Genomic DNA, 18,626 nt, shown 5'->3' on the forward strand with positions numbered 1-18,626 from the left:
CAAGGCTCCTCTCCCCATGGCCCTCCGGGGCCACCGGAGGCCTGCCTGCCCCCACCTGCGCCCCAGGGCTGCACGCACCCAAGGGAGCCAAGGCAACGGGACCCTCCCCCGACGTCCCCTGTGGGAGCCACGTGCCGGACCTCAGTTTGCGATTGGAGACGGTAGTGAGTTCTCACTCATTTTGTTCAGATTTTCCAAGGAATGCGTTTGTGGGTGTCATCATCGATCCGAGCACGGGCACACCCGCGGGACGGCCACCGCCACAGCCCCCACCGCCGGGACGGCCAGCCAGCTCCCTCCTGGCCGCGGCCCGCAGGCTCCCGAGCCCAACCGCGGGCAAGCAGGTCAGCTCCACCCCCGGGAGCAGAGGGTGCGGGTCCGGGCGCCACACACCGCCCCCCGGGGGCTACCTTGGCGCAGGCCACTGCCGCTTACCATCGCCTACCAGGTGGCCATCGATCCCGCCACCGGCCGCACGCCAACACGCCTCCCTCCGGCAGGAGGGACTGGCCTTCCCGGGGTCGCTCCCGACAGGCTCCGGCTTCCGCTCCCCGCGCTGGCCTCCGTCTCTCCGCCGCAGCAGCTGGGTGAGGGCGACAACGGACACGCGCAAGCACGCCTCAGCAAGGGGCCAGGCTGCCCAAGGCACAGGGGCCGGGCCCCCCACCGCCCAGGGCCTGTGGGCAGCCTGGCTGCCACCTGTCCCTGGCCTCCCCCCTCTCACTGGGTGCCAGCAGCCAAAGGGCCACACGAGTGGCCAGCACTGCCCCTTCGCTGGGGCGCCACAGCGCGACGCGGGCTGCCGCCGCCTCGCCACACCCTTCCCCCAGGAACCGCGCCTCCCTCAGGCTCCCTAAGGCCCTGCCCACCCGCACCCCTCCCAGCTTCAGAAGAGTCCACCCCAACCCCGAGTCCGATTCCGCCCCCAGGCCCACCCTGGGGCTCTCCCTCTCACCCCGATGGGAAAACACCCTCGCTCCGGCCACCGACACTGCCTGCCCACGCAGGGAGAGACACACGCGGCCCAGAGTGCTCTGCAGGAGCCTCACCTCAGGACCGCTGACGTGCCCCTGGGGGCAAGGTCTCCGCCCCGAGAGCGGCTCCGCGGGCCCTGGACCCGGGGCGCCCATGGGCACACCTGCACTCCACCCCTGCTATCCCCAGCACGCTCTCAGGACCCCGGGCAAAACACAGACACTTCTGCTCGACCCTCCGGGACCCCAAGGGCCCTGGAGCCTGTGCGAGACCCCGCAGGGCCGCACCTCGCCCTGACCGCCAATGGCCAGGGGCGTCCCCTGCCGCCAGGCTGTGGGCTCGGGTCGCTCGCCCTTCACCCTCCAGGCCCGCCACACCAGGCCCCCTGGCGCGCGGGACCTGGGTCCCTCAGGCAGGTCTCCCCGGGGCACTCTGGGGACACCGGAGGCCTGCCTGCCCCAAACCCCGCCCCACGGCTGCCGCCTGTCCACCGGACACAACGCAACCCGCACAGACCGCCTGCCGCCGGGCGCCCGGAGCCTGCTACCAGTTGGGCGCTCGGGCCCCACGCAAGGCACACGCCACAGCCCCGCCGCCAGCACCGGAAGGCCCGCCGGGCCCCATGGGACCCTCTCCTTTGCGTGGCACACCCATGCACACCCAGGCCTCCCTAACTCCAGCACCAGCATCTCCACGGGAGACGCACTAGACCCTGGGCCCAGCGGGACCCTCGCACCGAAACTCACGCCCTCACGCCCCTTCCGCCGCCACCTGCCCCCTTTCCTCCACAGCAGACTCCCTCCTTGCCACCAGCTCCCGCCCGGCACCAGCTCGGCTGGGCTCCAGTCCGCAGGCGTGGCTAGCTCTGCTGGGTATCAACCTCACACTGCCTCCCACTGCGCAACTCCCTGTCCTCCCTCCCCGGGAACACGGCCTCAGCCAGGGCAGGGGCGCCGCACGGCCTCAATGCCCAGCCCCGTGTGTGGACACCTTAGCGGCCCCGGGAGCTGGCCGCGGGCTCACACTTCTATGCCCCGCCGGCACCCATGACCGGCCAGGGCACAGGCACCCAGCTCCCATTCACGTGCCCGGGACCCCTCCGTCCTGCCTTCCACGCGCCGCCCAAATCTCTGAGGATATCCCACATCATAGCCCAGGCCGCCCTGAAGGCACTGCCGCCCCGGGCACCCAACACTCCCCCTCACGGTGCTCTGCGCACACTGGCCCAGGACCTCTGGCCCTCCTGCACTTCTCTCGACCCCAGTCCGCGGCCGACTCCGCACCGCCCAGGGCCACCTGGCGCCCACCGCCTCCACGTCTCTGGGAAATGCCGCAGGGGCTCCAGGGTTCTCGATGACCACCAAGGACTCTGCGAGGGACAGGCACTGGCAGCCCCACCGACCCCGTGAAGGCCCAGGCCAAGGCGTCCGACCCCGCCCAAACGGCCATCTCGGCAAGGCCCCCCGGCCTGCCTCCTCTCTCCTCACCAGAACCTGGGTCGGCAGTCCCGCCGAGGCCAAGGCCCCCGCTGCTCACCCGCAACCTACAGACACCCTCTGCGCCCGACACCGCGGGCAGGACCCCGCGGAGGCCTCAAGGAGGCAGCCGCAGGCCTGAGAGCCCAGCGGCGCTCACACACACCGCAGGCAGCCCACCCCACACTGGGCCTGCCACTCCCAAGGCTTTGCCGCCTGGCACCGGGGGCCCCGGGGCCCCGGGGCTGCCCTCGAGGAGGCCAGCCCCAAGGCTCCTCTCCCCATGGCCCTCCGGGGCCACCGGAGGCCTGCCTGCCCACACCTGCGCCCCAGGGCTGCACGCACCCAAGGGAGCCAAGGCAACGGGACCCTCCCCCGACGTCCCCTGTGGGAGCCACGTGCCGGACCTCAGTTTGCGATTGGAGACGGTAGTGAGTTCTCACTCATTTTGTTCAGATTTTCCAAGGAATGCGTTTGTGGGTGTCATCATCGATCCGAGCACGGGCACACCCGCGGGACGGCCACCGCCACAGCCCCCACCGCCGGGACGGCCAGCCAGCTCCCTCCTGGCCGCGGCCCGCAGGCTCCCGAGCCCAACCGCGGGCAAGCAGGTCAGCTCCACCCCCGGGAGCAGAGGGTGCGGGTCCGGGCGCCACACACCGCCCCCCGGGGGCTACCTTGGCGCAGGCCACTGCCGCTTACCATCGCCTACCAGGTGGCCATCGATCCCGCCACCGGCCGCACGCCAACACGCCTCCCTCCGGCAGGAGGGACTGGCCTTCCCGGGGTCGCTCCCGACAGGCTCCGGCTTCCGCTCCCCGCGCTGGCCTCCGTCTCTCCGCCGCAGCAGCTGGGTGAGGGCGACAACGGACACGCGCAAGCACGCCTCAGCAAGGGGCCAGGCTGCCCAAGGCACAGGGGCCGGGCCCCCCACCGCCCAGGGCCTGTGGGCAGCCTGGCTGCCACCTGTCCCTGGCCTCCCCCCTCTCACTGGGTGCCAGCAGCCAAAGGGCCACACGAGTGGCCAGCACTGCCCCTTCGCTGGGGCGCCACAGCGCGACGCGGGCTGCCGCCGCCTCGCCACACCCTTCCCCCAGGAACCGCGCCTCCCTCAGGCTCCCTAAGGCCCTGCCCACCCGCACCCCTCCCAGCTTCAGAAGAGTCCACCCCAACCCCGAGTCCGATTCCGCCCCCAGGCCCACCCTGGGGCTCTCCCTCTCACCCCGATGGGAAAACACCCTCGCTCCGGCCACCGACACTGCCTGCCCACGCAGGGAGAGACACACGCGGCCCAGAGTGCTCTGCAGGAGCCTCACCTCAGGACCGCTGACGTGCCCCTGGGGGCAAGGTCTCCGCCCCGAGAGCGGCTCCGCGGGCCCTGGACCCGGGGCGCCCATGGGCACACCTGCACTCCACCCCTGCTATCCCCAGCACGCTCTCAGGACCCCGGGCAAAACACAGACCCTTCTGCTGGACCCTCCGGGACCCCAAGGGCCCTGGAGCCTGGGCGAGACCCCGCAGGGCCGCACCTCGCCCTGACCGCCAATGGCCAGGGGCGTCCCCTGCCGCCAGGCTGTGGGCTCGGGTCGCTCGCCCTTCACCCTCCAGGCCCGCCACACCAGGCCCCCTGGCGCGCGGGACCTGGGTCCCTCAGGCAGGTCTCCCCGGGGCACTCTGGGGACACCGGAGGCCTGCCTGCCCCAAACCCCGCCCCACGGCTGCCGCCTGTCCACCGGACACAACGCAACCCGCACAGACCGCCTGCCGCCGGGCGCCCGGAGCCTGCCACCAGTTGGGCGCTCGGGCCCCACGCAAGGCACACGCCACAGCCCCGCCGCCAGCACCGGAAGGCCCGCCGGGCCCCATGGGACCCTCTCCTTTGCGTGCCACACCCATGCACACCCAGGCCTCCCTAACTCCAGCACCAGCATCTCCACGGGAGACGCACTAGACCCTGGGCCCAGCGGCACCCTCGCACCGAAACTCACGCCCTCACGCCCCTTCCGCCGCCACCTGCCCCCTTTCCTCCACAGCAGACTCCCTCCTTGCCACCAGCTCCCGCCCGGCACCAGCTCGGCTGGGCTCCAGTCCGCAGGCGTGGCTAGCTCTGCTGGGTATCAACCTCACACTGCCTCCCACTGCGCAACTCCCTGTCCTCCCTCCCCGGGAACACGGCCTCAGCCAGGGCAGAGGCGCCGCACGGCCTCAATGCCCAGCCCCGTGTGTGGACACCTTAGCGGCCCCGGGAGCTGGCCGCGGGCTCACACTTCTATGCCCCGCCGGCACCCATGACCGGCCAGGGCACAGGCACCCAGCTCCCATTCACGTGCCCGGGACCCCTCCGTCCTGCCTTCCACGCGCCGCCCAAATCTCTGAGGATATCCCACATCATAGCCCAGGCCGCCCTGAAGGCACTGCCGCCCCGGGCACCCAACACTCCCCCTCACGGTGCTCTGCGCACACTGGCCCAGGACCTCTGGCCCTCCTGCACTTCTCTCGACCCCAGTCCGCGGCCGACTCCGCACCGCCCAGGGCCACCTGGCGCCCCACCGCCTCCACGTCTCTGGGAAATGCCGCAGGGGCTCCAGGGTTCTCGATGACCACCAAGGACTCTGCGAGGGACAGGCACTGGCAGCCCCACCGACCCCGTGAAGGCCCAGGCCAAGGCGTCCGACCCCGCCCAAACGGCCATCTCGGCAAGGCCCCCCGGCCTGCCTCCTCTCTCCCCACCAGAACCTGGGTCGGCAGTCCCGCCGAGGCCAAGGCCCCCGCTGCTCACCCGCAACCTACAGACACCCTCTGCGCCCGACACCGCGGGCAGGACCCCGCGGAGGCCTCAAGGAGGCAGCCGCAGGCCTGAGAGCCCAGCGGCGCTCACACACACCGCAGGCAGCCCACCCCACACTGGGCCTGCCACTCCCAAGGCTTTGCCGCCGGGCACCGGGGGCCCCGGGGCCCCGGGGCTGCCCTCGAGGAGGCCAGCCCCAAGGCTCCTCTCCCCATGGCCCTCCGGGGCCACCGGAGGCCTGCCTGCCCCCACCTGCGCCCCAGGGCTGCACGCACCCAAGGGAGCCAAGGCAACGGGACCCTCCCCCGACGTCCCCTGTGGGAGCCACGTGCCGGACCTCAGTTTGCGATTGGAGACGGTAGTGAGTTCTCACTCATTTTGTTCAGATTTTCCAAGGAATGCGTTTGTGGGTGTCATCATCGATCCGAGCACGGGCACACCCGCGGGACGGCCACCGCCACAGCCCCCACCGCCGGGACGGCCAGCCAGCTCCCTCCTGGCCGCGGCCCGCAGGCTCCCGAGCCCAACCGCGGGCAAGCAGGTCAGCTCCACCCCCGGGAGCAGAGGGTGCGGGTCCGGGCGCCACACACCGCCCCCCGGGGGCTACCTTGGCGCAGGCCACTGCCGCTTACCATCGCCTACCAGGTGGCCATCGATCCCGCCACCGGCCGCACGCCAACACGCCTCCCACCGGCAGGAGGGACTGGCCTTCCCGGGGTCGCTCCCGACAGGCTCCGGCTTCCGCTCCCCGCGCTGGCCTCCGTCTCTCCGCCGCAGCAGCTGGGTGAGGGCGACAACGGACACGCGCAAGCACGCCTCAGCAAGGGGCCAGGCTGCCCAAGGCACAGGGGCCGGGCCCCCCACCGCCCAGGGCCTGTGGGCAGCCTGGCTGCCACCTGTCCCTGGCCTCCCCCCTCTCACTGGGTGCCAGCAGCCAAAGGGCCACACGAGTGGCCAGCACTGCCCCTTCGCTGGGGCGCCACAGCGCGACGCGGGCTGCCGCCGCCTCGCCACACCCTTCCCCCAGGAACCGCGCCTCCCTCAGGCTCCCTAAGGCCCTGCCCACCCGCACCCCTCCCAGCTTCAGAAGAGTCCACCCCAACCCCGAGTCCGATTCCGCCCCCAGGCCCACCCTGGGGCTCTCCCTCTCACCCCGATGGGAAAACACCCTCGCTCCGGCCACCGACACTGCCTGCCCACGCAGGGAGAGACACACGCGGCCCAGAGTGCTCTGCAGGAGCCTCACCTCAGGACCGCTGACGTGCCCCTGGGGGCAAGGTCTCCGCCCCGAGAGCGGCTCCGCGGGCCCTGGACCCGGGGCGCCCATGGGCACACCTGCACTCCACCCCTGCTATCCCCAGCACGCTCTCAGGACCCCGGGCAAAACACAGACCCTTCTGCTGGACCCTCCGGGACCCCAAGGGCCCTGGAGCCTGGGCGAGACCCCGCAGGGCCGCACCTCGCCCTGACCGCCAATGGCCAGGGGCGTCCCCTGCCGCCAGGCTGTGGGCTCGGGTCGCTCGCCCTTCACCCTCCAGGCCCGCCACACCAGGCCCCCTGGCGCGCGGGACCTGGGTCCCTCAGGCAGGTCTCCCCGGGGCACTCTGGGGACACCGGAGGCCTGCCTGCCCCAAACCCCGCCCCACGGCTGCCGCCTGTCCACCGGACACAACGCAACCCGCACAGACCGCCTGCCGCCGGGCGCCCGGAGCCTGCCACCAGTTGGGCGCTCGGGCCCCACGCAAGGCACACGCCACAGCCCCGCCGCCAGCACCGGAAGGCCCGCCGGGCCCCATGGGACCCTCTCCTTTGCGTGCCACACCCATGCACACCCAGGCCTCCCTAACTCCAGCACCAGCATCTCCACGGGAGACGCACTAGACCCTGGGCCCAGCGGCACCCTCGCACCGAAACTCACGCCCTCACGCCCCTTCCGCCGCCACCTGCCCCCTTTCCTCCACAGCAGACTCCCTCCTTGCCACCAGCTCCCGCCCGGCACCAGCTCGGCTGGGCTCCAGTCCGCAGGCGTGGCTAGCTCTGCTGGATATCAACCTCACACTGCCTCCCACTGCGCAACTCCCTGTCCTCCCTCCCCGGGAACACGGCCTCAGCCAGGGCAGGGGCGCCGCACGGCCTCAATGCCCAGCCCCGTGTGTGGACACCTTAGCGGCCCCGGGAGCTGGCCGCGGGCTCACACTTCTATGGCCCGCCGGCACCCATGACCGGCCAGGGCACAGGCACCCAGCTCCCATTCACGTGCCCGGGACCCCTCCGTCCTGCCTTCCACGCGCCGCCCAAATCTCTGAGGATATCCCACATCATAGCCCAGGCCGCCCTGAAGGCACTGCCGCCCCGGGCACCCAACACTCCCCCTCACGGTGCTCTGCGCACACTGGCCCAGGACCTCTGGCCCTCCTGCACTTCTCTCGACCCCAGTCCGCGGCCGACTCGGCACCGCCCAGGGCCACCTGGCGCCCACCGCCTCCACGTCTCTGGGAAATGCCGCAGGGGCTCCAGGGTTCTCGATGACCACCAAGGACTCTGCGAGGGACAGGCACTGGCAGCCCCACCGACCCCGTGAAGGCCCAGGCCAAGGCGTCCGACCCCGCCCAAACGGCCATCTCGGCAAGGCCCCCCGGCCTGCCTCCTCTCTCCCCACCAGAACCTGGGTCGGCAGTCCCGCCGAGGCCAAGGCCCCCGCTGCTCACCCGCAACCTACAGACACCCTCTGCGCCCGACACCGCGGGCAGGACCCCGCGGAGGCCTCAAGGAGGCAGCCGCAGGCCTGAGAGCCCAGCGGCGCTCACACACACCGCAGGCAGCCCACCCCACACTGGGCCTGCCACTCCCAAGGCTTTCCCGTCGGGCACCGGGGCCCCGGGGCCCCGGGGCTGCACTCGAGGAGGCCAGCCCCAAGGCTCCTCTCCCCATGGCCCTCCGGGGCCACCGGAGGCCTGCCTGCCCCCACCTGCGCCCCAGGGCTGCACGCACCCAAGGGAGCCAAGGCAACGGGACCCTCCCCCGACGGCCCCTGTGGGAGCCACGTGCCGGACCTCAGTTTGCGATGAGGAGACGGTAGTGAGTTCTCACTCATTTTGTTCAGATTTTCCAAGGAATGCGTTTGTGGGTGTCATCATCAATCCGAGCACGGGCACACCCGCGGGACGGCCACCGCCACAGCCCCCACCGCCGGGACGGCCAGCCAGCTCCCTCCTGGCCGCGGCCCGCAGGCTCCCGAGCCCAACCGCGGGCAAGCAGGTCAGCTCCACCCCCGGGAGCAGAGGGTGCGGGTCCGGGCGCCACACACCGCCCCCCGGGGGCTACCTTGGCGCAGGCCACTGCCGCTTACCATCGCCTACCAGGTGGCCATCGATCCCGCCACCGGCCGCACGCCAACACGCCTCCCTCCGGCAGGAGGGACTGGCCTTCCCGGGGTCGCTCCCGACAGGCTCCGGCTTCCGCTCCCCGCGCTGGCCTCCGTCTCTCCGCCGCAGCAGCTGGGTGAGGGCGACAACGGACACGCGCAAGCACGCCTCAGCAAGGGGCCAGGCTGCCCAAGGCACAGGGGCCGGGCCCCCCACCGCCCAGGGCCTGTGGGCAGCCTGGCTGCCACCTGTCCCTGGCCTCCCCCCTCTCACTGGGTGCCAGCAGCCAAAGGGCCACACGAGTGGCCAGCACTGCCCCTTCCCTGGGGCGCCACAGCGCCACGCGGGCTGCCGCCGCCTCGCCACACCCTTCCCCCAGGAACCGCGCCTCCCTCAGGCTCCCTAAGGCCCTGCCCACCCGCACCCCTCCCAGCTTCAGAAGAGTCCACCCCAACCCCGAGTCCGATTCCGCCCCCAGGCCCACCCTGGGGCTCTCCCTCTCACCCCGATGGGAAAACACCCTCGCTCCGGCCACCGACACTGCCTGCCCACGCAGGGAGAGACACACGCGGCCCAGAGTGCTCTGCAGGAGCCTCACCTCAGGACCGCTGACGTGCCCCTGGGGGCAAGGTCTCCGCCCCGAGAGCGGCTCCGCGGGCCCTGGACCCGGGGCGCCCATGGGCACACCTGCACTCCACCCCTGCTATCCCCAGCACGCTCTCAGGACCCCGGGCAAAACACAGACCCTTCTGCTGGACCCTCCGGGACCCCAAGGGCCCTGGAGCCTGGGCGAGACCCCGCAGGGCCGCACCTCGCCCTGACCGCCAATGGCCAGGGGCGTCCCCTGCCGCCAGGCTGTGGGCTCGGGTCGCTCGCCCTTCACCCTCCAGGCCCGCCACACCAGGCCCCCTGGCGCGCGGGACCTGGGTCCCTCAGGCAGGTCTCCCCGGGGCACTCTGGGGACACCGGAGGCCTGCCTGCCCCAAACCCCGCCCCACGGCTGCCGCCTGTCCACCGGACACAACGCAACCCGCACAGACCGCCTGCCGCCGGGCGCCCGGAGCCTGCCACCAGTTGGGCGCTCGGGCCCCACGCAAGGCACACGCCACAGCCCCGCCGCCAGCACCGGAAGGCCCGCTGGGCCCCATGGCACCCTCTCCTTTGCGTGGCACACCCATGCACACCCAGGCCTCCCTAACTCCAGCACCAGCATCTCCACGGGAGACGCACCAGACCCTGGGCCCAGCGGGACCCTCGCACCGAAACTCACGCCCCTTCCGCCGCCACCTGCCCCCTTTCCTCCACAGCAGACTCCCTCCTTGCCACCAGCTCCCGCCCGGCACCAGCTCGGCTGGGCTCCAGTCCGCAGGCGTGGCTAGCTCTGCTGGGTATCAACCTCACACTGCCTCCCACTGCGCAACTCCCTGTCCTCCCTCCCCGGGAACACGGCCTCAGCCAGGGCAGAGGCGCCGCACGGCCTCAATGCCCAGCCCCGTGTGTGGACACCTTAGCGGCCCCGGGAGCTGGCCGCGGGCTCACACTTCTATGCCCCGCCGGCACCCATGACCGGCCAGGGCACAGGCACCCAGCTCCCATTCACGTGCCCGGGACCCCTCCGTCCTGCCTTCCACGCGCCGCCCAAATCTCTGAGGATATCCCACATCATAGCCCAGGCCGCCCTGAAGGCACTGCCGCCCCGGGCACCCAACACTCCCCCTCACGGTGCTCTGCGCACACTGGCCCAGGACCTCTGGCCCTCCTGCACTTCTCTCGACCCCAGTCCGCGGCCGACTCCGCACCGCCCAGGGCCACCTGGCGCCCCACCGCCTCCACGTCTCTGGGAAATGCCGCAGGGGCTCCAGGGTTCTCGATGACCACCAAGGACTCTGCGAGGGACAGGCACTGGCAGCCCCACCGACCCCGTGAAGGCCCAGGCCAAGGCGTCCGACCCCGCCCAAACGGCCATCTCGGCAAGGCCCCCCGGCCTGCCTCCTCTCTCCCCACCAGAACCTGGGTCGGCAGTCCCGCCGAGGCCAAGGCCCCCGCTGCTCACCCGCAACCTACAGACACCCTCTGCGCCCGACACCGCGGGCAGGACCCCGCGGAGGCCTCAAGGAGGCAGCCGCAGGCCTGAGAGCCCAGCGGCGCTCACACACACCGCAGGCAGCCCACCCCACACTGGGCCTGCCACTCCCAAGGCTTTGCCACCGGGCACCGGGGGCCCCGGGGCCCCGGGGCTGCCCTCGAGGAGGCCAGCCCCAAGGCTCCTCTCCCCATGGCCCTCCGGGGCCACCGGAGGCCTGCCTGCCCCCACCTGCGCCCCAGGGCTGCACGCACCCAAGGGAGCCAAGGCAACGGGACCCTCCCCCGACGTCCCCTGTGGGAGCCACGTGCCGGACCTCAGTTTGCGATTGGAGACGGTAGTGAGTTCTCACTCATTTTGTTCAGATTTTCCAAGGAATGCGTTTGTGGGTGTCATCATCGATCCGAGCACGGGCACACCCGCGGGACGGCCACCGCCACAGCCCCCACCGCCGGGACGGCCAGCCAGCTCCCTCCTGGCCGCGGCCCGCAGGCTCCCGAGCCCAACCGCGGGCAAGCAGGTCAGCTCCACCCCCGGGAGCAGAGGGTGCGGGTCCGGGCGCCACACACCGCCCCCCGGGGGCTACCTTGGCGCAGGCCACTGCCGCTTACCATCGCCTACCAGGTGGCCATCGATCCCGCCACCGGCCGCACGCCAACACGCCTCCCACCGGCAGGAGGGACTGGCCTTCCCGGGGTCGCTCCCGACAGGCTCCGGCTTCCGCTCCCCGCGCTGGCCTCCGTCTCTCCGCCGCAGCAGCTGGGTGAGGGCGACAACGGACACGCGCAAGCACGCCTCAGCAAGGGGCCAGGCTGCCCAAGGCACAGGGGCCGGGCCCCCCACCGCCCAGGGCCTGTGGGCAGCCTGGCTGCCACCTGTCCCTGGCCTCCCCCCTCTCACTGGGTGCCAGCAGCCAAAGGGCCACACGAGTGGCCAGCACTGCCCCTTCGCTGGGGCGCCACAGCGCGACGCGGGCTGCCGCCGCCTCGCCACACCCTTCCCCCAGGAACCGCGCCTCCCTCAGGCTCCCTAAGGCCCTGCCCACCCGCACCCCTCCCAGCTTCAGAAGAGTCCACCCCAACCCCGAGTCCGATTCCGCCCCCAGGCCCACCCTGGGGCTCTCCCTCTCACCCCGATGGGAAAACACCCTCGCTCCGGCCACCGACACTGCCTGCCCACGCAGGGAGAGACACACGCGGCCCAGAGTGCTCTGCAGGAGCCTCACCTCAGGACCGCTGACGTGCCCCTGGGGGCAAGGTCTCCGCCCCGAGAGCGGCTCCGCGGGCCCTGGACCCGGGGCGCCCATGGGCACACCTGCACTCCACCCCTGCTATCCCCAGCACGCTCTCAGGACCCCGGGCAAAACACAGACCCTTCTGCTGGACCCTCCGGGACCCCAAGGGCCCTGGAGCCTGGGCGAGACCCCGCAGGGCCGCACCTCGCCCTGACCGCCAATGGCCAGGGGCGTCCCCTGCCGCCAGGCTGTGGGCTCGGGTCGCTCGCCCTTCACCCTCCAGGCCCGCCACACCAGGCCCCCTGGCGCGCGGGACCTGGGTCCCTCAGGCAGGTCTCCCCGGGGCACTCTGGGGACACCGGAGGCCTGCCTGCCCCAAACCCCGCCCCACGGCTGCCGCCTGTCCACCGGACACAACGCAACCCGCACAGACCGCCTGCCGCCGGGCGCCCGGAGCCTGCCACCAGTTGGGCGCTCGGGCCCCACGCAAGGCACACGCCACAGCCCCGCCGCCAGCACCGGAAGGCCCGCTGGGCCCCATGGCACCCTCTCCTTTGCGTGGCACACCCATGCACACCCAGGCCTCCCTAACTCCAGCACCAGCATCTCCACGGGAGACGCACCAGACCCTGGGCCCAGCGGGACCCTCGCACCGAAACTCACGCCCCTTCCGCCGCCACCTGCCCCCTTTCCTCCACAGCAGACTCCCTCCTTGCCACCAGCTCCCGCCCGGCACCAGCTCGGCTGGGCTCCAGTCCGCAGGCGTGGCTAGCTCTGCTGGGTATCAACCTCACACTGCCTCCCACTGCGCAACTCCCTGTCCTCCCTCCCCGGGAACACGGCCTCAGCCAGGGCAGGGGCGCCGCACGGCCTCAATGCCCAGCCCCGTGTGTGGACACCTTAGCGGCCCCGGGAGCTGGCCGCGGGCTCACACTTCTATGCCCCGCCGGCACCCATGACCGGCCAGGGCACAGGCACCCAGCTCCCATTCACGTGCCCGGGACCCCTCTGTCCTGCCTTCCACGCGCCGCCCAAATCTCTGAGGATATCCCACATCATAGCCCAGGCCGCCCTGAAGGCACTGCCGCCCCGGGCACCCAACACTCCCCCTCACGGTGCTCTGCGCACACTGGCCCAGGACCTCTGGCCCTCCTGCACTTCTCTCGACCCCAGTCCGAGGCGGACTCGGCCCCGCCCAGGACCACCTGGCGCCCACCGCCTCCACGTCTCTGGGAAATGCCGCAGGGGCTCCAGGGTTCTCGATGACCACCAAGGACTCTGCGAGGGAAAGGCACTGGCAGCCCCGCCGACCCCGTGAAGGCCCAGGCCAAGGCGTCCGACCCCGCCCAAACGGCCATCTCGGCAAGGCCCCCCGGCCTGCCTCCTCTCTCCCCACCAGAACCTGGGTCGGCAGTCCCGCCGAGGCCAAGGCCCCCGCTGCTCACCCGCAACCTACAGACACCCTCTGCGCCCGACACCGCGGGCAGGACCCCGCGGAGGCCTCAAGGAGGCAGCCGCAGGCCTGAGAGCCCAGCGGCGCTCACACACACCGCAGGCAGCCCACCCCACACTGGGCCTGCCACTCCCAAGGCTTTCCCGCCGGGCACCGTGGCCCCGGGGCCCCGGGGCTGCCCTCGAGGAGGCCAGCCCCAAGGCTCCTCTCCCCATGGCCCTCCGGGGCCACCGGAGGCCTGCCTGCCCCCACCTGCGCCCCAGGGCTGCACGCACCCAAGGGAGCCAAGGCAACGGGACCCTCCCCCGACGGCCCCTGTGGGAGCCACGTGCCGGACTTCAGTTTGGGATGAGGAGACGGTAGTGAGTTCTCACTCATTTTGTTCAGATTTTCCAAGGAATGCGTTTGTGGGTGTCATCATCGATCCGAGCACGGGCACACCCGCGGGACGGCCACCGCCACAGCCCCCACCGCCGGGACGGCCAGCCAGCTCCCTCCTGGCCGCGGCCCGCAGGCTCCCGAGCCCAACCGCGGGCAAGCAGGTCAGCTCCACCCCCGGGAGCAGAGGGTGCGGGTCCGGGCGCCACACACCGCCCCCCGGGGGCTACCTTGGCGCAGGCCACTGCCGCTTACCATCGCCTAACAGGTGGCCATCGATCCCGCCACCGGCCGCACGCCAACACGCCTCCCTCCGGCAGGAGGGACTGGCCTTCCCGGGGTCGCTCCCGACAGGCTCCGGCTTCCGCTCCCCGCGCTGGCCTCCGTCTCTCCGCCGTAGCAGCTGGGTGAGGGCGACAACGGACACGCGCAAGCACGCCTCAGCAAGGGGCCAGGCTGCCCAAGGCACAGGGGCCGGGCCCCCCACCGCCCAGGGCCTGTGGGCAGCCTGGCTGCCACCTGTCCCTGGCCTCCCCCCTCTCACTGGGTGCCAGCAGCCAAAGGGCCACACGAGTGGCCAGCACTGCCCCTTCGCTGGGGCGCCACAGCGCGACGCGGGCTGCCGCCGCCTCGCCACACCCTTCCCCCAGGAACCGCGCCTCCCTCAGGCTCCCTAAGGCCCTGCCCACCCGCACCCCTCCCAGCTTCAGAAGAGTCCACCCCAACCCCGAGTCCGATTCCGCCCCCAGGCCCACCCTGGGGCTCTCCCTCTCACCCCGATGGGAAAACACCCTCGCTCCGGCCACCGACACTGCCTGCCCACGCAGGGAGAGACACACGCGGCCCAGAGTGCTCTGCAGGAGCCTCACCTCAGGACCGCTGACGTGCCCCTGGGGGCAAGGTCTCCGCCCCGAGAGCGGCTCCGCGGGCCCTGGACCCGGGGCGCCCATGGGCACACCTGCACTCCACCCCTGCTATCCCCAGCACGCTCTCAGGACCCCGGGCAAAACACAGACCCTTCTGCTGGACCCTCCGGGACCCCAAGGGCCCTGGAGCCTGGGCGAGACCCCGCAGGGCCGCACCTCGCCCTGACCGCCAATGGCCAGGGGCGTCCCCTGCCGCCAGGCTGTGGGCTCGGGTCGCTCGCCCTTCACCCTCCAGGCCCGCCACACCAGGCCCCCTGGCGCGCGGGACCTGGGTCCCTCAGGCAGGTCTCCCCGGGGCACTCTGGGGACACCGGAGGCCTGCCTGCCCCAAACCCCGCCCCACGGCTGCCGCCTGTCCACCGGACACAACGCAACCCGCACAGACCGCCTGCCGCCGGGCGCCCGGAGCCTGCCACCAGTTGGGCGCTCGGGCCCCACGCAAGGCACACGCCACAGCCCCGCCGCCAGCACCGGAAGGCCCGCCGGGCCCCATGGCACCCTCTCCTTTGCGTGGCACACCCATGCACACCCAGGCCTCCCTAACTCCAGCACCAGCATCTCCACGGGAGACGCACCAGACCCTGGGCCCAGCGGGACCCTCGCACCGAAACTCACGCCCCTTCCGCCGCCACCTGCCCCCTTTCCTCCACAGCAGACTCCCTCCTTGCCACCAGCTCCCGCCCGGCACCAGCTCGGCTGGGCTCCAGTCCGCAGGCGTGGCTAGCTCTGCTGGATATCAACCTCACACTGCCTCCCACTGCGCAACTCCCTGTCCTCCCTCCCCGGGAACACGGCCTCAGCCAGGGCAGGGGCGCCGCACGGCCTCAATGCCCAGCCCCGTGTGTGGACACCTTAGCGGCCCCGGGAGCTGGCCGCGGGCTCACACTTCTATGGCCCGCCGGCACCCATGACCGGCCAGGGCACAGGCACCCAGCTCCCATTCACGTGCCCGGGACCCCTCCGTCCTGCCTTCCACGCGCCGCCCAAATCTCTGAGGATATCCCACATCATAGCCCAGGCCGCCCTGAAGGCACTGCCGCCCCGGGCACCCAACACTCCCCCTCACGGTGCTCTGCGCACACTGGCCCAGGACCTCTGGCCCTCCTGCACTTCTCTCGACCCCAGTCCGCGGCCGACTCCGCACCGCCCAGGGCCACCTGGCGCCCCACCGCCTCCACGTCTCTGGGAAATGCCGCAGGGGCTCCAGGGTTCTCGATGACCACCAAGGACTCTGCGAGGGACAGGCACTGGCAGCCCCACCGACCCCGTGAAGGCCCAGGCCAAGGCGTCCGACCCCGCCCAAACGGCCATCTCGGCAAGGCCCCCCGGCCTGCCTCCTCTCTCCCCACCAGAACCTGGGTCGGCAGTCCCGCCGAGGCCAAGGCCCCCGCTGCTCACCCGCAACCTACAGACACCCTCTGCGCCCGACACCGCGGGCAGGACCCCGCGGAGGCCTCAAGGAGGCAGCCGCAGGCCTGAGAGCCCAGCGGCGCTCACACACACCGCAGGCAGCCCACCCCACACTGGGCCTGCCACTCCCAAGGCTTTCCCGTCGGGCACCGTGGCCCCGGGGCCCCGGGGCTGCACTCGAGGAGGCCAGCCCCAAGGCTCCTCTCCCCATGGCCCTCCGGGGCCACTGGAGGCCTGCCTGCCCCCACCTGCGCCCCAGGGCTGCACGCACCCAAGGGAGCCAAGGCAACGGGACCCTCCCCCGACGGCCCCTGTGGGAGCCACGTGCCGGACCTCAGTTTGCGATGAGGAGACGGTAGTGAGTTCTCACTCATTTTGTTCAGATTTTCCAAGGAATGCGTTTGTGGGTGTCATCATCGATCCGAGCACGGGCACACCCGCGGGACGGCCACCGCCACAGCCCCCACCGCCGGGACGGCCAGCCAGCTCCCTCCTGGCCGCGGCCCGCAGGCTCCCGAGCCCAACCGCGGGCAAGCAGGTCAGCTCCACCCCCGGGAGCAGAGGGTGCGGGTCCGGGCGCCACACACCGCCCCCCGGGGGCTACCTTGGCGCAGGCCACTGCCGCTTACCATCGCCTACCAGGTGGCCATCGATCCCGCCACCGGCCGCACGCCAACACGCCTCCCTCCGGCAGGAGGGACTGGCCTTCCCGGGGTCGCTCCCGACAGGCTCCGGCTTCCGCTCCCCGCGCTGGCCTCCGTCTCTCCGCCGCAGCAGCTGGGTGAGGGCGACAACGGACACGCGCAAGCACGCCTCAGCAAGGGGCCAGGCTGCCCAAGGCACAGGGGCCGGGCCCCCCACCGCCCAGGGCCTGTGGGCAGCCTGGCTGCCACCTGTCCCTGGCCTCCCCCCTCTCACTGGGTGCCAGCAGCCAAAGGGCCACACGAGTGGCCAGCACTGCCCCTTCGCTGGGGCGCCACAGCGCGACGCGGGCTGCCGCCGCCTCGCCACACCCTTCCCCCAGGAACCGCGCCTCCCTCAGGCTCCCTAAGGCCCTGCCCACCCGCACCCCTCCCAGCTTCAGAAGAGTCCACCCCAACCCCGAGTCCGATTCCGCCCCCAGGCCCACCCTGGGGCTCTCCCTCTCACCCCGATGGGAAAACACCCTCGCTCCGGCCACCGACACTGCCTGCCCACGCAGGGAGAGACACACGCGGCCCAGAGTGCTCTGCAGGAGCCTCACCTCAGGACCGCTGACGTGCCCCTGGGGGCAAGGTCTCCGCCCCGAGAGCGGCTCCGCGGGCCCTGGACCCGGGGCGCCCATGGGCACACCTGCACTCCACCCCTGCTATCCCCAGCACGCTCTCAGGACCCCGGGCAAAACACAGACCCTTCTGCTGGACCCTCCGGGACCCCAAGGGCCCTGGAGCCTGGGCGAGACCCCGCAGGGCCGCACCTCGCCCTGACCGCCAATGGCCAGGGGCGTCCCCTGCCGCCAGGCTGTGGGCTCGGGTCGCTCGCCCTTCACCCTCCAGGCCCGCCACACCAGGCCCCCTGGCGCGCGGGACCTGGGTCCCTCAGGCAGGTCTCCCCGGGGCACTCTGGGGACACCGGAGGCCTGCCTGCCCCAAACCCCGCCCCACGGCTGCCGCCTGTCCACCGGACACAACGCAACCCGCACAGACCGCCTGCCGCCGGGCGCCCGGAGCCTGCCACCAGTTGGGCGCTCGGGCCCCACGCAAGGCACACGCCACAGCCCCGCCGCCAGCACCGGAAGGCCCGCTGGGCCCCATGGCACCCTCTCCTTTGCGTGGCACACCCATGCACACCCAGGCCTCCCTAACTCCAGCACCAGCATCTCCACGGGAGACGCACCAGACCCTGGGCCCAGCGGGACCCTCGCACCGAAACTCACGCCCCTTCCGCCGCCACCTGCCCCCTTTCCTCCACAGCAGACTCCCTCCTTGCCACCAGCTCCCGCCCGGCACCAGCTCGGCTGGGCTCCAGTCCGCAGGCGTGGCTAGCTCTGCTGGGTATCAACCTCACACTGCCTCCCACTGCGCAACTCCCTGTCCTCCCTCCCCGGGAACACGGCCTCAGCCAGGGCAGGGGCGCCGCACGGCCTCAATGCCCAGCCCCGTGTGTGGACACCTTAGCGGCCCCGGGAGCTGGCCGCCGGCTCACACTTCTATGCCCCGCCGGCACCCATGACCGGCCAGGGCACAGGCACCCAGCTCCCATTCACGTGCCCGGGACCCCTCTGTCCTGCCTTCCACGCGCCGCCCAAATCTCTGAGGATATCCCACATCATAGCCCAGGCCGCCCTGAAGGCACTGCCGCCCCGGGCACCCAACACTCCCCCTCACGGTGCTCTGCGCACACTGGCCCAGGACCTCTGGCCCTCCTGCACTTCTCTCGACCCCAGTCCGCGGCGGACTCGGCCCCGCCCAGGACCACCTGGCGCCCACCGCCTCCACGTCTCTGGGAAATGCCGCAGGGGCTCCAGGGTTCTCGATGACCACCAAGGACTCTGCGAGGG

At 72.1% G+C, this 18,626-nt stretch overlaps 7 non-coding genes across 7 annotated transcripts; all 7 read right to left on the reverse strand.

The window, feature by feature from the left end:
* Positions 1–136: 136 nt before the first annotated feature.
* LOC146406716 (small nucleolar RNA SNORD116) lies at positions 137–229 on the reverse strand. The gene has a single exon (XR_014834385.1). It is a non-coding gene; the product is annotated as a small nucleolar RNA SNORD116 (small nucleolar RNA).
* Positions 230–2,853: 2,624 nt separating this feature from the next.
* On the reverse strand, positions 2,854–2,946 carry LOC146406717 (small nucleolar RNA SNORD116). Its single transcript, XR_014834391.1, has one exon. It is a non-coding gene; the product is annotated as a small nucleolar RNA SNORD116 (small nucleolar RNA).
* A 2,625-nt stretch (positions 2,947–5,571) lies between these two features.
* LOC146406718 (small nucleolar RNA SNORD116) lies at positions 5,572–5,664 on the reverse strand. The gene has a single exon (XR_014834392.1). It is a non-coding gene; the product is annotated as a small nucleolar RNA SNORD116 (small nucleolar RNA).
* Positions 5,665–8,287: 2,623 nt separating this feature from the next.
* LOC146406719 (small nucleolar RNA SNORD116) lies at positions 8,288–8,381 on the reverse strand. The gene has a single exon (XR_014834447.1). It is a non-coding gene; the product is annotated as a small nucleolar RNA SNORD116 (small nucleolar RNA).
* Positions 8,382–10,998: 2,617 nt separating this feature from the next.
* Positions 10,999–11,091, reverse strand: LOC146406720 (small nucleolar RNA SNORD116). The gene has a single exon (XR_014834394.1). It is a non-coding gene; the product is annotated as a small nucleolar RNA SNORD116 (small nucleolar RNA).
* Positions 11,092–13,706: 2,615 nt separating this feature from the next.
* Positions 13,707–13,800, reverse strand: LOC146406721 (small nucleolar RNA SNORD116). Its single transcript, XR_014834500.1, has one exon. It is a non-coding gene; the product is annotated as a small nucleolar RNA SNORD116 (small nucleolar RNA).
* Positions 13,801–16,416: 2,616 nt separating this feature from the next.
* Positions 16,417–16,510, reverse strand: LOC146406722 (small nucleolar RNA SNORD116). The gene has a single exon (XR_014834104.1). It is a non-coding gene; the product is annotated as a small nucleolar RNA SNORD116 (small nucleolar RNA).
* Between the last annotated feature and the right edge of the window lie 2,116 nt (positions 16,511–18,626).

Source organism: Sus scrofa, chromosome 1 (genome assembly GCF_054392235.1).
Source record: "Sus scrofa isolate SSC_HxYL_T2T_F1_AM1 chromosome 1, Sscrofa_HxYL_maternal_Yorkshire_Landrace_v2.0, whole genome shotgun sequence".
In the NCBI taxonomy this organism is placed as follows: domain Eukaryota; kingdom Metazoa; phylum Chordata; class Mammalia; order Artiodactyla; family Suidae; genus Sus; species Sus scrofa.